At 41.0% G+C, this 18,030-nt stretch overlaps 1 pseudogene; it reads right to left on the reverse strand.

The window, feature by feature from the left end:
* Positions 1 to 8,057: 8,057 nt before the first annotated feature.
* Positions 8,058 to 9,546, reverse strand: LOC129783055 (uncharacterized; annotated as a pseudogene).
* Positions 9,547 to 18,030: the final 8,484 nt, after the last annotated feature.

Here is an 18,030-nt window from a genome sequence, read left to right on the forward strand (position 1 = left end):
CCCATTGAGCCAAAAGAGCAAAAGGGTGATTACTATTTTTTTCTCCATTTACTATGATTAATTGTATTTGCAAATCAGGATCATAACAAGTTGCTACTGAATTAACTATTTTCTGTCCAATATGATCTAAAGCTTTTTGTTGAATTTCTGTTAATTTTCTACTTTCCTCAGCATTTGTACTAGTTGACAATAATGGCAACAATGGTGTCAAATCTTCATTTGAAATTCCACAAAGATTTCTAATCCACTGGATATCCCCAATCAGTTTTTGAGCATCTGCTTTTATTGCAATCTTTTGGTGTTTTATTTGAGCTGAGGCAATAATCCAACCCAAGTAATTCCAAGGTTTTGTTTTTTGAACCTTTTCTGGGGCTATTTTAAGACCAGAATTGTCCAGATAAAATTTTAATTCTGATAAAATTGTTGTAGTGGACATATTGTTACCAGCTATCAAGATATCATCCATATTGTGATAAATTAACAATTCTGGATAGTTCATTCTAATCATTCATTTTAAAGCCCAAGCCACGTATAATTGACACAATGTTGCCACATCCACTCTGGCACTTCCTGCAGAGGGGACACAGTCCAAACACCCTACATTTGTGTCTGTGCGTGCTGGGTTCCTATGCTGTGCTGGAAGTTTCCAAGAGCTTGTCCAGCAATACTGAACTGTGACTGGCATTCTCGCAGCCCCAGTACCGTCCCATGGGTCCCGGTGCTGTGGCAGTGGCGGGGGGCACACGCACTCTGAGGGGACACACCCACTCCACGCCGCCCGGGGGGGGCACCAGTTGTCAGTTGTCCGGGGGATGGGGGGGGGGGCACAGACTGTCAAAAGGATACAGGTTGCTTCTGACTAATCGCTTCTAATTTTTCTAGGTTTTCTTTCAGTTGTCATACTTGATCTTCTAAACCAGGGTTTTACAAACTGTAAATACTAGTATATAAAAACCAAATTTGTAAAAAGGAAGTTAACAGCTTCAGGTTTTCAGATGTTTGCTAGGCTTGTATAATTAAAAAATGCAACTGAGCTACTTAATGAATAAGACCAGGGGTCCTCAAACTAAGGCCCGCGGGCCGGATATGGCCCCCCCAGGGTCCTCAATCCGGCCCCCAGTATTTACAGAACCCCCCCGCCCCCCCTCGCCGGGGGTTGGGGGGGAAACCAAGCAGCTGCAGATGACTGCCTGCCACTTCATCCGCGCAGGCCTCCGCAGCCCCCACGCACAGTCGGCAGCCTCTGCACTGCGAGGTCCAGCCAACTCGGGCGAATCGGCAGAGCCCTGGCGCAGCAAAGTCCCTTCAGTCCCTTCTGGCCACCCTGTCCGGACTGTGTGGCCGGGCTGAGGAGGGGGGGTGGCAGCATCAGCGAGGGGAGAGGCTCCCCCGTCTCTCCCTCCCTCCCTCCAGCTCCCAGGCAGGACAAGCAAGCCAGCACCAGTGGGAAGCGCGCGCACCATCATGTCAAAAAAAAGAACAATTGACTCCGAGTGTGGGGTATTCCAAGAAAAATGGACTTCTGATTATTTTTTTCACGGAGTACAAAGACCGAGCTGTTTGTCTGATATGCCAAGAATTCAGTGTCTGTGTTCAAGGAATACAATTTGCATCAACACTACAAACACAACATAAATATGATTCTTTGGTCGGACAAGTGAGAAAAGATAAAATATTAAGACTGAAACATGGATTGGCAACTCAGCAAAATACTTCTGTGAAGCAAAAGCAGCTCAATATATCATCACTTCGAGCAAGCTATCAAGTTGCCAAGCTCATAGATAGCACGCACTGGCAGAGCATTCATAGAGGGAGAATTTGTTAAAGAAAGCCTTCTTTCTGTGGCCAAAGAGATGTGTCCAGAGAAGGCGGATTTATTTAGTACAGTGAGTCTTTCAGGACCTACAATTACACGAAGGATTGAAGAAATGGGGGAAAATTTGAATCGGCAGTTGCAAAACTCCTCAAAAAACTGCTATTTCTCATTGGCACTCAACGTAAGCCATGATGTTTGTGATTCTGCCCAACTTCTAATTTTCATTTGTGGACAAATGATTCTTTTGAAGTCACAGAGGAGCTTGCTGCACTGAAAAGCATCAAAGGAAAAACTACAGGAGAGGATATCTATGAGAAAGTTTGCCAAACTATGAACAATTTGGAGCTGGACTGGGGTAAACTATTCAGTGTGACAACTGATGGTGCTCCTAGCATGGTGGGAGCCGTGAAAGGAGTGGTTGCACGCATTAACAAAGAGATGGACAAACGCAACCATTCACATCCAATAGCCATACACCACATCAATCCACCAACAAGCCCTGTGTTGTAAGTCACTGAAGCTGGACTCTGTCATGAAAACTGTGGTTTCTTGTGTTAACTTCATTAGAGCTCATGCACTAAACCACAGACAGCGTCAGGAATTTCTGTCTGAGCTAAATGTTGCCTATGAAGATACTCTGTACCACACAGAAGTCCGTTGGCTGAGTCGAGGGGGAGTTTTGAAACTATTTTATGACTGACTTCCACAGGTTTATGATTTTGTGCTTTCTAAAAACAAAGAAGTACGAGAGCTCAAAGATGCAGAATGGAAATGGCACCTTGCGTTCCTGACAGATGTAACAGAGCTACTCAACAATTTCAATGTCCAGCTTCAAGGAAAGGGGAAGCTCATCTGTGATACGTATTCACATGTGAAAGCATTTCAAGTCAAATTAGACCTGCTCATTAACCAAGTAAAGGAGGAAAACTTCTGCCATCTCCCCACAACTCAAAACCTGTCTGCAGAAAAACCAGCAGTTGCATTCCCAAACAAAACATGTATGGATGTACTAGAAATGTTGCAAAAGGAGTTTCAAATCAGATTTAAAGAGCTTTGTCTCCATGAACAGGACATACAGCTTTTCTGGAACCCATTTTCTGTTGACATTGAAACTGTTGATCCGATTTACCAAATGGAATTGGCCAAACTACAGACTTGTGACTCGCTGAAAGATGCATTCAAATCAAGCAGCCTTACTAATTTCTATGCATCTCTCCCCTCAGAGACATATCATAATCTCAGGAACCATGCACTCCAAATTGCAACCATCTTTGGCAGCACCTGTCTGTGAGCAGACTTTTTCCCGAATGAAACATCTGAAATCTCCAGTCAGATCCAGACTAACTGATGAACACTTGCATCACTTGCTACGACTGGCAGTGACAAATATGGAACCTAACATTGACCATCTCATTAGCCAAAAGCAGGCCCATAGTTCACATTGAAATATTATTTGTTTTTGTTGATTACAATTGTTCTTCATTTTAAATATTGCATTCTTTTTCCTGTTTTTTTGTGCACTACTACAAATAAAATATGTGCAGTGTGCATAGGAATTCGTTCATTTTTTTCCAAACTATAGTCCGGCCCCCGACAGTGTCTAAGGGACAGTGAACCGGCCCCCTGTTTAAAAAGTTTGAGGACCCCTGTTCTAAACAATCTGTCTTATTACTGTTTTTATCTGGTGTAGGTGGTGTTGCTTGCAGTAAAGGAGGATACAAAGACAACACTGCACCACCAGTCATCTTGATATCCTTCTCTGCCACCCTTCTTCTCTAATTGGATTACAGAGTCTGGCGGTGGGGGTGGTGGAGACAGAGTCTTTGGAGACAGAGTCTTTTCTGCCATCTTATTTTCATGCAATAATTTTGCAGGCTCAATAGTCTTATTTTCATGCAATAATTTTGCAGGCTCTACAGTCTTAGGGTTACATGTGGAGGGTTGGTGCCCTGTCAGTTTGTATGCAGTAGCAGGCAAGAATTGTTCCAGTCCTTGCAGAGCAACTGCTGGTGCCGGTGAAGGCGGATCTACAGCATCAAAAATACTAAATCCTCCACTTGCAGTTTTTGGATGATCTCCAGTATTTGGAGACAAGGCAACAAAGGCCGATGAGGCAGCAGTTCTTTCTGCTTTCATTTCTTGCAAGGTCAATGTAACTTACTTCCAGAGGGTAGCTAACCCTTTTACCTCCTTAGACCCGTCACTGATCTTATCCCACAAAGCAGCTCCAATTGCTTCCCAAGAACATAGTTCAAAAGCCGTTCCTACTCCAGTTAATAAATTTCTTTCTTTACTCCATTCAAGTAGTCGCTTTAAGCAAGATTCATCATAATTAATTGCTCTCTTAGAGAGAATATGGAGGAGTTTCACAATCACTTCTTCTTCTTTACTCAAATTATTTCCCATTTCTCTTTTCTCCTCCCCCCCAACTGCTCACCTCGCTGGGTGATCCACTGCAGCAACTTTCTCCGAGCTGTCCTCCGACTCCCCCATACCAGTCCAGCTGGTTGGTCCTCCTGCGTCCTTGCTTGCAATGCAAGCTCGTTTTCGATGCGAAAATGTAAAGCCACGTTCAGGCACCAATTGCAGGAGCAAAATCACGACTCAACGACATATCAATATGATCCTAGTTGAAGCCACTTAAGTTTCTGCAAACTTATATACAATATTAATATTCATACACACGTCACACCTTAATTCTATTGGTTACATACACTGTTCACACGCTGCTATACAGATACTAATTGGTTAAAAACATACAAGCAGTTAGTCTCATCATTAAAATTGTTGACATTCTTGCGGTCATCAATTCCCAGCTCATCTCCTGTTTTTCTGCCTGCTTAACTGCCAAAGATCCTGTTTTCTTCGTTCTGGGTCTTTCTCACATGACTGTGAGGCCTTGCTGAGCAGATAAAACTTTCAATCATATCAAGCTGCTAAAGCAAGAGTGACTTTTGATAGGCCACATGTCCCTTTTCTTCCAAATACATTGCCACATTGTCCCACAGACTTCATCTGTTAAAAGAAAAAAAAAAAAAGACTCGGTCCCAAAGGAACCGGAATCGAATCAACATTAATAGGATGGGAAAATCCATCTTGTATTAATTTTGTGTCCTTTCTCATGGGCATTTCTTGCCTTCCAGGTGTACCTGTTCATGGAAGCTTCAAGTACCAATGGTACAGTTCTAATGGTGGGTAATTTTACCAACACTGTTTGGCCTGGGGAGTGAGAGGGATTCTGGGGATGGTCAGAGCCATTGAGATTTGGGATTAGGTTTGGGGTCTTTGAGCAGAATGCCGTAATCTTAGGGCATCCATTTACACCCCATTGATTGTTCACACGAGTGACTGAGTCCCATAATTGCTCTGACCACCCTGTTTCATAGGGTTTCAGGTCATAAGACCATTTGTTCTTTCCACTATCTCATTTGCTTGTGGATAACAGGGTGTGTGGAAAACCCATACAATCCCTTCTCCCACAGCCCAGTCCTGAACTACTTTGGCTGTGAAATGGGAGCCATTATCTGACTGAATGGAATGCGGTTTGGGGAACAAAGCTAAACCACATTTTCAAGACCTTCACCATGCTCTCCCCCTTAGCTTGTGCAAATGCCACAGATTGAACTAGGACTGATACTACCTCTACCCCCACTAAGACACAGTGTTTTCCCTCTGATTTTTGAAAAGGGCCAATATAATCTACCTGCCAGGCCTCCCAGAGCCTTTTCTCCGGTCTCAAATGTAGGAGAGCCTCTTCCAAAGGATGTCTGTCTAAATGACTGCAGCACTGATCACAGGCAGAGATGCCAGTGCAACAAGTTTCTCAAGTAACCAGCCAGCCTATAGTTTGAGCTTCTCAATAAAGATCTTTGGCTCCACTGTGTCCCCTTTTGATGTGTAACCATTCTAACAATCTCTCCTAGTCTTCCGATTCAAGATAGCTTTGTAGGGGAGCCAGCCTAGCTTACTCATCTGCCCTACCATTCCAATGACTGACTGGAGTTTCATCCTTTTGGTGGGAAGCTACCCATGCTACTGTAAAATGTCCCTGTTTCACAATGGCCAATATGTCTTGCCATTTTTCCTTTTGCCATTCAGGTACTCGATTGACTTCCCACCCATTCTGTTCCGAGAATGGGAGCCATTCAGTACATCACTTGAAGACAACGAAAGAGTCAGTATAGATATAGACAGGAGAAGGAGAATGTGCCTCATACTGGAAAACACTCCATACTGCTATCATTTCTCCTACTTGGGCGCTTTTTTTCCATTCACAGGTGCTTTGTCCCAACCATACCACTACCAATTCTCCCACTTGAGTGTTACCTTCCCCCTTCAGTGATTTTTTTTTTTTATTTGGTTTTTATTTGCAAGGCAGCAGCTCAATATTTCCATATATTACCCTCTCATTTAGCAGTGGCATCTGTAAACCAAATATTCTGGAAACAGGGGGGCAACTTGCACCACAGGGGAAATTGTACTGTTTTCAGTTTTCAAGGCAGCTTCTTCCTGAATAGCCAAGGTCTTGGCAGCACCCTCTGAAACCTCAAAAACATTGCAGTAATGTTCTATCTGAGCATACCATTTCCTCACCAAGGCTCATTGTGCCACCCTGTCAGGGGGTGGTGTCCCAGTCAATACAGGTTTTATCACCTTAAAAGGACCTCTGAGCGCCATTGGTTGTTTATGTATGGTGTATTTGGCCTCTTTCAGGGCTAAGCTGACCATAAACAAATCTTTTTCCCAGATGGAGTACTGTTTCTCAGAAACCTTAAAGCTGCAAGAGTAGAACCCAATAGGTCAAGTGGGTCCTTCAGGGCCCTTTTGCCAAAAGTGTATCAATAAGCTCGACTGGGCAAATCCCCATTCAATTTGGACTGGGTCAGAAGGGTGGACTGGGCCAAGAGCCTGATGCTTAGCAGCCTTAAACACTAACAACTGCAGGGCTTCTTCATGGAGTAGGGTCCAGTATCACTAAACTCCTTTCCATAACATAAGGCCATATAAAGGCCTTGCGATGATAGAAAAATCAGGAATATGCTTTCTCCAAAATATGAGCAATCCCAATGCATGTTGTAACTCTTTGTTTTGGGTATTTTCATCTGGTCTAGGGTGGAAAGAGTATCTTGAGGAATGCACATCATTCCTCCCTTCCACCAGATCCCCCAAAACTTTATTTCATTCGCTGGTACCTGAACTTTCTCAAGTGGGATTTTTAACCCCAAGCTTTCCAGGTTTTTAATAATTTTATCCTGCATTGCTTGAACCCTATCTACCTGACTTCCTCCTATAAGCACATCATCAATATATTGGTAAATTTTAACCCCTTCCTCCAAAGGAATTAATTCTAATTCTCACGCTAAAGCATGGTGAGCTAGGGTAGGGGGATGCTTATATCCTTGAGGAAGTCAGGTGAAGGTGAACTGTTGTCCTCCCCACGTAAATGCGAAGCATTCTTGGTCCTCAGATTGCAAGGGGACCATGAAAAACACGTCTTTGATGTCAACAGTTGCCATAATGGGATGAGCTTGTTCCTGGATAGATGCTATAAGCTCGGCAATGTTTGGCACAGCAGCTGTTAACAGGCCTGATGTTAAGGCATTAAGCCTTCGATGGCCTATGGTTAGTCTCCATTTTCCATTTTGTTTATGAACAGGCCATACTGGGGCGTTAACAGGAGAGTGGGCTGGCACTACAATTCTCTGTTCCTTTAACTTCTCCAGTACTGGGGTTATCCCTTCCCATGCCTCTAAGGGTAACAGATATGGTTTGACATTCATCAGTCGTGAGGGAGGGAGCAATGGTGCAGCGTGTAACAGCCTTATATGTATAGATGGGGTGCCAAATGTCCAATTCCTCCCCTTATCATCAACCTACACCTTACCTTTCAGAACATCAAGTCTTAAAAGATTAAGTGAAAATGGTCCCACAATCATCGTTACTGAAGTGGCTGTATCCTCCCCGGGTAATTGCAAAACAACAGCAGCCAATGTTTGCACTTGAATATTACCAAAAGCATCTGCAACAAACATATGCCGCTTAGACAAAGTTATGCTGCTTTGTGCTGCATCTTCAGTTTTAATAGCCGAAATTTGGGCTCCAGTATCTACCAGGAATGTTATTGGTACCAACTTAGGTTCCACAAAACAAGTAATTAATAAATCACCTCAGTGATTTTCAGTGAGCTGCCTAATGTGAAGCCACCCTTCACTGCCCTGCTCACTACAAGGGGGCGAAGGCATTAGTTTCCCATTGGCCTAGGGGATGTGGTTGGCTTCAGTAAGGGGGCACTAGGAACAGGATTCTCATTCTTAACCAGTGGACTTTCAGGCCATCCTAACACCAGCTTCTCCAATTTGTCAGTCAGCAACCCATTCATAAGATCTTGGGGAATACCTTTCCACCACCCCATGGTCCACAGACCCTTTTGTCTGTGTCCTTTCTCTCTCCCACTTGGTGATGCTACAGGAGACATCCTTTTATTGTTAGCTGTTTGTGGGGAAAGTTTCAATTCTGTGCGCCTTAACCCTTTTGGGTCCATTTTGGTGGATGGAGTGGTGACAGCCGTATTTACATTCATAATTTATTAATTCTTGAGCAACTTCTCCCCAAGTCCACATTTTCTTTTCCTGGGGTTTGTGATTAGGGGTCACTATCCCTTCTAATGCAGTGATAGTCCTTTTACCCTGGGACATCACCTCTATTTTCCCCTGTAATTCAATACCAATTGCTTTTAAGGAGTCAGGGAAGCCCCTTATGCGAAAAGTCATTCATTCTGGGTCGACCTGTATCATTGGGGATTCCTGCTTAGGTCTAAGCTCCTGGTCATACATCATTTGCAGACATGCTGCCTTCTGTACGTTTTCTACTAGTTGGTCAACTGTCCCCATAATAGCAAGGGCATCCCCCCTTTTCCAAAGGGTTATGACCCCCAGCCCAACAGGCTGATCTTTGGGTCAGGGACCAGGGTGCACAGTAGTTGCCAGTGGTTAGGAACACTCCTGGCCCCCAATAGCCCTTGGCTTCCTTTTTGCTCAACAATATCTGATCCCCCCCAGACAACGACACTCTCCAAACATATTCCATCTCTGACTCCTTAGGAGTCCAGCTGAACTCTTTTTTCAATTTAGCCAATTCAGTAGCAGAATATGGAGCTTCTTTAGTAGTAGTTCGAGGAAATTCATGGGCATCATCCTCATATTTAAATTCAGTCTTGACCAAGGGCTGCAGAGAACAGGTGGGGACATCCAGTTTGTCCAACTTTGATTTTGCTTCCTCTAATTTATTACTGGGATATTCAATATTTTTTTCAGGGAGCGGAGAACTGCCCTCACCTGTGAGGAATTGCTCTTTCAAAGCAGATTGTAAATAATTTGCTGGGTTCTTTCCTCTTTCAGTTGTCCCTTTAAGTTCTCTACTTGCCCTTGCAAGGACTGGACCAGGTCTTGTAAAGACTGGATGATTTGGGATTCTACTATGCGTTGTTGTTCTCTGGCCTACACAGCAGTGACTAGGCTAGCACCCAATACAGCACGAATAATTGTTTTTCCTTTTCCATACCGAAGCCTTGCATCCTTTTGGAAAGCACTGATTCAGTCGGTCACACTTTGCAAATTATACCAATTTTTCTGTGCCCAGTCTGTGCCCAGCACAGAGGGGCAAGCATTATGTTTCTCTAAGAAGTTGTACAACACATCTTTGCCTTTGGGGACAGTCTTTTTGTCATTCATATCTAAAAGGCAGAGTGGTCGTCTCAGGGAGGCAACTCGTTAGTTTCTACAAACTCCAACTCTTAAATTCCTGTGAGGTGCACACTTGAGTCAAAACAAGTAAAATTCAGTACTCGTACTTCAGGGTGGTCATCTCAGGGAGGCAACTTGGCTATTTCAACAAAATAGCATTTACATCATGCTGCATTTTCCAATACAACCTCACTAACAACCATCACCCTTCCTATCCTTTTATATAGTACACAGATATCATTCCCCTAGTCTATGGAGCACCCCTGTAAAAATATCCACAAATGTCCACAAAATGTCTATTGAGTTCATTTAGTCCATGAACATGATCTCTTATGGTGGTCACTCAGGATAAGAGAGGTTGTGTGTTGTATGGGGTTAAATTTAAATATATCTCTATGTACATCTAAATATATATTTAAAATTACCTTGGATTCTGACTCCTCTTATCCTCAAAATTCTTCATACTAAATTAACCTTGGTAGACGATTATGGGCTGAAATCCTCCCAACCTCCAAGCTATTTGTCTAGGAGAGAAGGAGGGAATAATTTTTTTTTCTTAAACAGTCAGAAAAACTGTTCAACAGCTCACATGGGAAGAATAATTTGATCAGAGTTGAAAACCAGCAAGGAAAATATCAACCACCTATTCCCTTTCTGGACTGTTTTACCTGTACAGACTCCATCAGAATATGTAATTAAATATGAGACAGGTGTGAGAGAAGAGGATGGAGACTGTCTGATCGTTACCAATGGGAAGTAAGAAAACAGCTGGGTCTTATGAAGGAAGAAAGAAAGAAAAACATGTTTATCTGGCCAAAAGGTCTTTGCCTGTTTATAACCATATATGGCTATGTAACTGCATGAACAGCTTCTGCCCTGAGCCTGGTGTAACATACAGCTGGAATTTGTATCCAGGCTCAGAGATAGAAATATGACCTTCTTTGCACAAGAAAACATCTCTGGTTGCACCACAACCTGAGTCCGTGCCTTCATACGCCGCAACATGCTCCAAGGAAATGTTGGCTAAGTGATCCATTCTTCATTCTGCCCAAGAGCTGTAAGAAAGTTGCTAATGCTTTAAGTAAGCCTGCTACATGCAAGTATAGTGGGATATTGCCCCAAGCATGCTGTGAGACTGAGCTATACAGCTACAGGACAGCAAGTTGAAGAAAAATAACTTTTTTTCCCCTTGTTTCTCCCAAACAATGGAAAGCTTTCTCTTTAAAAGTTACAAATTTAAATTGCTTTGCTGATGATAAGCTCTGGCTTTTAATGAGCAAATCTTAAGCCAGAAGTTCCTGTATCTTTTTCCAGACATGATCTATTGAGACTTGTGCTGCTTGTGCTTCTGCAGCAGTCTCTCTTCCTGCCACTAGTGTTATTCCCACTACTTCAGCAATTTGCAAAAGGACAGTTTTCTGGCTGAAATCCAATAGCTGACACCTTGTACAGGGGCTTGCTATATTCAATGCTGCTACTGAAAGGGTCTTATGTCCAGAGGCTTCAATTTCCTTGTGTTGAATTACACTTCTCTCCCTCAAATGTGAATGGAAAATGTTTGCCACATTTAAGAAAATCATCCCGAGGGAGCTATTATGTGGGCTAATAAAAAAAGCCAATTTAAAAACTACTGTGGTGGGTTTTTTTTTTCACATGCTGTTCCTCTTTTTCACCTCTTTTGACACTAAGCTTTTGCAAGGCACTGAGCCCTAAAGTAAGCTTTTGTTATACTCTTTAAGATTTCTTCTCACTAGTAACTAAAGAGCTTGCACTGTGCTGAGAGCTGGGACATAGCAAAGTTGTGGCCTCAGCTACTATTGGCTTCATTCATTTACTGCAGCTATTTTTAAGCAGCCTCACTATATTTCAGGTGGACAGATTTCCCTTGGAGGGGGCCTCAGCTGTGTGACCTGTGCAAAATTATTTGCTGCAATCTGCACTGCACAGTAATTAGCAAAAAAGATGTTGGCCAAGTGTGAAAACACAGTTTAATGAATACAGCATGTACTCTTTCCAATGGCTATAAGATCTTTTCTTAGCAGATTTTCTGTTCTTCCTCCTGTGAAAAAGGCAATGTGTGCATTTGAAAGCAGCTCTGGTCCATTCCAATAATTTTGTATTGCTGTCAATTAACATTTGGATTATTAATCTCTTGGGTCCCACATTGAACTGTTCAATAGGTGAATACAATATGCCATAAAGCTTCTCAATGGAAAATTGACTATTGATGCATATTCAGAGAGCTTGCAATGCAGCAATTTGGAAATGGAGTAGCAGTTAAGCCAAAGCTGGTACAAATTCTGTCCCTCCTGCTATCTGTGAGTACTGATTTCAGTGGAATGAGATTTCACCACTGATTCAACTCTTGGCTTGCAAGCTTAGAAGTTGCTATTTCTTCCAACCTTAGGGTCTCCAAATATATGGAATCTCTCTTCCATTATAGAATTCAAGCTCCAGCTTGTAGACTCCAATCAAAGGCAAATTATTAGTCATTTAGGGTAGCAACCATGCATTTTTTCCTCTCTCCTATAGTTATATTTGTGTAAAATACTTAACAGCATTCAAAATAATAGTATCACTTTTCCAATCCAAAATCTGCAGTAAACAATACATTTTAAAAAACAAAAGCTAAAACTTTCAAAAGATACAAGTTAATATCGACCCATATAATTAAAATGTGCTCATAGGCAGTAAAAAAAATAGTATACTCACTGAATAACCAGTCCCACAAATGTCTGCATATTTTATGAGCTGCAGATATGCATACCCATATTAAAGTATGACATGGTTCTTCATATATTTACTATGTTTTCATAATAAAACAAATTCTACAGGAAAAGAGACAGAGGACTTTTTTTTTAAAAGCAATTATAAAATGCATCTTGAAACATTCTTATGCATTTTATATGATACTGTACTTGCAAAATACTGCTTTCATTCCAGTATCTCTGTTTCAAACTAGTCATGTAACCCATTCAGATAAAAACAGCATGGAAATCTGGTTTTACAGTTCATCTAAGTATTTTTAAAAAGATCACTGCAGAAAAAAATTACTCCAGTAATATGTGTAAAAGCAAGTCATAACCTTTACATGTTGTTGAGATTAGCAAAAATCAAGAAACTGCTTCAGACTCAGTTTAATTCTTAGATGACTGTTTTAACTTCGAACAGAGTTCTCAAAATACTGCCCAAATGCACAGTATTTGTTGAAAAAAATCTGATTTATTGAAAGTAAATATTTACATTGGCTACAACCTTATAACTGTTACAAAGTTGGATAAAAGAGGCTTAAATAGCAATAGAAAGCAAGTGCAGTAAAAAGTGAATAGAGAAAATATTTGGCCTTAGTGACCTTCTGGCAGTATTTACATTATGTATATTTTGTTAAGTATTTGTAATAACTCTAAGGCACTATAGGCAAAATAGCAGGTTGCTATTTGTCCTGTGCACAATAAATAAATAAATTTATTTGGAGGAAAAAAGGCTGTAGAGTTAAAAGAAACAGGCATCTTATGTTTTTACATAAAGGAATGGCTACTTTTTAAAATTCAAAGATACAATACGTACTGGGTAAATTTAAAATATATTTTTAGAACATTAAATTATATTGAATGTCTGTGTATAAGGACTATTTTTACTGACTTGCTGGTAAATGTTTAATGTAATTTATTCTTAAACAGGATATGGTCATCTAAAAACTACTTGAATTCTTTTTTTTTCCTTACAAAAGTCTTACCTAGTATGACATACTGTATACAAAATCCCAATGCAAAGTGCAATGGGTAGTAATTTACATCATAGCTATTCTGTGGCAGACAAAAACTTAACAGGAACACACAATCAAATATTAAGTTTGTTACACAAAACAGCAGTTCAATGTATTTTATTCCATCTTCTATTTTCTGTGGCTGTTGCTTCAGCCTGTGAGCAGAGTAAGAAACTGCCATCCAAGGAAAGACAAAGGAGCTCAGCACTTTCAGACCTAAAGTTTCCAAAACCAAATCTGGAAATTCAAAGTACTGGTGACATTCTTGTGCATTTTATATGACACTGTGCTTGCAGAACACTGCTTTGTTTCAAGTAAATCTTCCCAATTTTATCCCATTCTGAAGCACAAGTTTCCCCCCACTCCTGATTGCTTTAATGAACAAATTTGATTATTATTACAGCCTGGTCTGACTAGACTCATACATTTTGAACAACTTTCAGCCCTACACATATTTTAACCTCTCTCTAAACAAGAAACCTTGCTTAGTTTAGTCAACAGGCTCATCTTTCACCTTGAGGTAGAGTTTTTAATGATTAAATTGTACAGGACACCAAATTAACAACTCAGTTCTGAAAATAAAGCATCGCAGAACCCTATGTGCCCCAAGAGACAAGTGGAAATGCAGCCAGTGCTAGCCAGGTCACTGCACTGCAGTGTTCCTGGCATGCTGCCCAGTGGCAGTAGCCGGTGGAGGGGCTGTGTGATGGGTGGAGGGGTTGCGTGATGCCTGCAGGAGCGTGGCAAGGCTAGGCCCAGTCTTCCAGGCCCCTTCCAGCCCCGGGGGTCCTCCCAGACCCTTCTCCCCCTCACCTTCACTACCATAGCTGCTGTTCCACCCTCATGCAACCAAGCAGCTCAGTTTTGCTAGATCCTGCCCAGGCTTACAGGCCAGGCAATGCACAGGAGTCTGTACACTAATCCCATCTGCAATAGGCCTTTGCATCAGAGGCTTTTAAAAAACTTACCATGAGAGTGAGGAATGACTAGTACCAAAAAACACTTAATGTTTGTTCAAGGGCCTAACCCTCAGCACCTCCAATGGGTGTTCAGCACAACACAGGATCAGACCCAAACCTATATGTTGTGAAAATGCTGATTACAGAGTGCTTTTGCTCCTGTAGTTACTTCCCTGCCAGTCATGACAAGTATTCTTTGTATTTGACTTACATTTTCCAGAGCCAAAAAGAAATCCATCTAAATTAATATAACGCTTAGGTAACTAGATAATGTGTTTATATTTGTTTAGGGGTTTTTTTTAGTGTTTCTTTTTAAATCATGAATCTCTTCATTCAGTTGTCCCTTTTTTTTTGTACTTTGTACTCATCCATGTTGGAAATATGCTAATTATTTCCGCAGTAGGAAGTGGTTTGTAAGCAAAGTATAATTGACTGAAGCACAAAGTCTTCATTTGGAGTGATCTTACATTTGTATTAACAAAAGCATAATCTTAGCATTGATTATTCTTCAGATGTATTTTTAGAACCAACAGCTATAATATTAAAATTATACAGCGTCAATAACAGTTTTTCAAGGACTTTATAGAAAAATACAAGCATAAACCATACCGGTGCAATTGACTAGCTCCTGTTAAACAGAATATTACACAAACTGGCCATTTTATGGTAAGTAATACAGAGCCAAAGACTCAGTGTAGTAGTACAGCAGTGTAGCACTGCTGAAGAAAAGAGCTATGCTGATTCATAACATAGAAGATAACTCAAATTGTTTAACCCCTTGAATGCTTAATATCTGCCTGAATTTCAAGAAAGGTTTAAAAGCATCTTTTTTGATTCCTTTCTCAATGTTTAAAGTAGTCATAGAAATATAAAAATGGCAATTTATAATTAGGGTACAATATTAAGATATTAACATAATTTTTCCATCAAAACTTCCCCATTTGAGGGCTTGTAATTTGTTGTGGGATGTAGGAAGAAGTTAGAAAGTTCTTTCCCAAGAATTCTCTCGGTTGCTCTGTGCTGGACATGGTCACAGCTAGATATCTATGGCTTCATGGAGATTTCTACCAAGAAAGGTAGTAGAGCCTGGGGCTCTATTTTCTCTCTGTGATTAAAAGCTGTTTGTGAAAAGCCTACATCTTTACTGCAGGAGTTATAAAGATTGCTCTCTCACCAATGTGTGGATGATAACAGAGGAATGGAAATGCAAGGGCTTTACGGATAACACAGGGCCTTTGCTCAGATGAGCCTGGCTTTTTATTTTTCATGCCCTGGAATCCATGCAACTATAACTATTTGGAAGAATTTGGCAATATACAACTTCTACCCTTGTAAAAAACCACTAGGGAAAAATCCTTCAAAGAAAATCTCCTTCTCAGGCTTTTTCATTCCAGTTCTTGGTGATAAAGTCTTTGCTTCAATTTTGAAGTTTGCTATAAAAGGGCTATTTATTTTTGAGTAACAGACCCCCAAAGAACCTCCCTCTTTCCCTTCACCTTTTAAAAATTATGAGAACCAATACTTTATTAAAGGAATGATCTTAAAACTCATGCTCACCTGCAGATAATATAACAACTTAGAAGAAGTTTCCTGTTACTATTTTGGCTAAAGAAAAAAGGTGACTGAGTTACTGTGTAGCAAGTGAATTTTGGTTTAATTCCATTTCTGTTTCTGTGTAACTCTGGGCTTGTGTCCTTGCACTGTCCCCTACACCATAACACCTCCTCAGGTGGCTCAGTTGCCCCAGACACGGTGCTGCCAATGTGCTGTGCTCTCCCCACACTGCAGCTTTGTTCTCCCACTCCTTTTTCCTGCCATGCACTGGGTGGGACCTGAAGTGAGCACCTTACAACAGCAAGGCCTCCTCAGAGCCCTGCTTTCCTTCACATCGTCCCTTACTTCTGCTCATCCATTTAAACCAATCCTTGGAGCAATCTTAAAATTTGGCAGAGTTGTATTTTCCCTCCTATTTCCAGTGGTTGTACTTATGATGGCACCATGCATGGCCAGTATCATGACACCACTGTGCAAACAAAGCCTGACTTGCCGCCATAGATACATTCCAGGTTTTTTCCTACAAGGTGTTCACTTGTGACCCTGCTGCAGCTTGAGGAGACAGGGAAGATGACTGATAACTTGGCTTCTCCAGTTCACTCATAGTCATCTTTCATTTCTCCTAGTTTTTTGAGGAAGCCTCCCAGAGTGGTGGACTATCAGCCAAGCAATTTAATGTAAGATATCTTTGTGGCCTTGCTTCCTAGTTTCTTTCTGTTCTGCAAAACATAGTGATTCAGACACATAAGGCAGGACAAATTATGGAGACATGATCGTTACAGGGTTTCAGCTCCACTTCTGAATTATGCTGATTTTGTGCAGTTATACAACCTAAGGCAGTCCTTACATAGATAAATTACAGGAATCTTCTTTGTTTCAAGAAGTTAACCTGTGTCCCAACACAAAAGATAACAATTACAGTGGTACGCAAGTTAGGGGTCCACCAAATGGGGGTGAAAGTCAACATAAATTCAATAGCAAAATTGGGATTCGCAAACAGGATAGGGTTTACAAGTCAATGTAAAAAACTGAGGTCTCCACCAAATAAGTCTGGAATGCTAAAATAAATCTCCAAGTATGTGCTCCTGGACCCAATAACACTATTTTACTTGCGGGGTACTTTAATTACAGTAAGGAATAAGGGAGTGCAGAAAGAAGGAATCACCCATTATTGCATATCTAATGCAGTTCTGTTTAAAAGAAACAAACACCAGCCTGTGCTCTGTTGTACTGTTATTTGGCTCTTCAGTATCTTTATTATGAAAATAACATAATAGAGGTTTCAATCTATTTTTACTTTCTGAGGTGGCCTGTAATAATTGCACAGATGTGTAAGTTGAAATCCTTTCCATATTTGTGTGATTTATGCCTTGGAGACTGGTGTTGCCATCATGCTCACTTGGAAAAAAGTTGTTAAAGGACAGAAAGATAAGATTTGATTTGATTTGTTTTGTTTTCCCTTAGGAATAAATTTTTAAAAATATTTCACCAAGAGAAAAATCAGCAAAATGTTGCATTTGTTTGCATTTTCTGATGTATGAAAAATCAGTCATGTAAAAGCCCTAATTCAGCAGGTACTTTTAAATATGTGGCTAAATTTAACCAGAGAAGTCTCACTGAAGTTAAGATGAAAACATTAAAGAACCTTGTTGATCTGAAGAAACTGTAAATTCTAGTATATAAAAACCAAATTTGTAAAAAGGAAGTTAACAGCTTCAGGTTTTCAGATGTTTGCTAGGCTTGTATAATTAAAAAATGCAACTGAGCTACTTAATGGATAAAACCAGGGGTCCTCAAACTATGGCCTGCGGGCCGGATACGGCCCCCCAGGGTCCTCAATCCGGCCCCCGGTATTTACAGAACCCCTCTGCCGCCCCCCCCCCCCGCCAGGGGTTGGGGGGGAAACCAAGCAGCCACAGATGACTGCCTGCCACTTCATCCACACAGGCCCCCTGGTTAAAAAGTTTGAGGACCCCTGGATAAGACAGTTTTTCCAGAGAAGATAAAGAAAACTAAACATACACCATCAGTCATTACTTTTTGCTTTGTTTCACTCATTGCATCAAAAATGTACTGTTATTTTAACCTTTGATTCTAAATCCTAGCTGCATCTGTGTAAAAAAATCAAAGATATCTGCAGGTAACCAATCTCTTTAATTTGACATGTTCCAGATAACCTCTTATTGTGTTTAA

Source organism: Falco peregrinus, chromosome W, assembly GCF_023634155.1.
Source record: "Falco peregrinus isolate bFalPer1 chromosome W, bFalPer1.pri, whole genome shotgun sequence".
Lineage (NCBI taxonomy): Eukaryota > Metazoa > Chordata > Aves > Falconiformes > Falconidae > Falco > Falco peregrinus.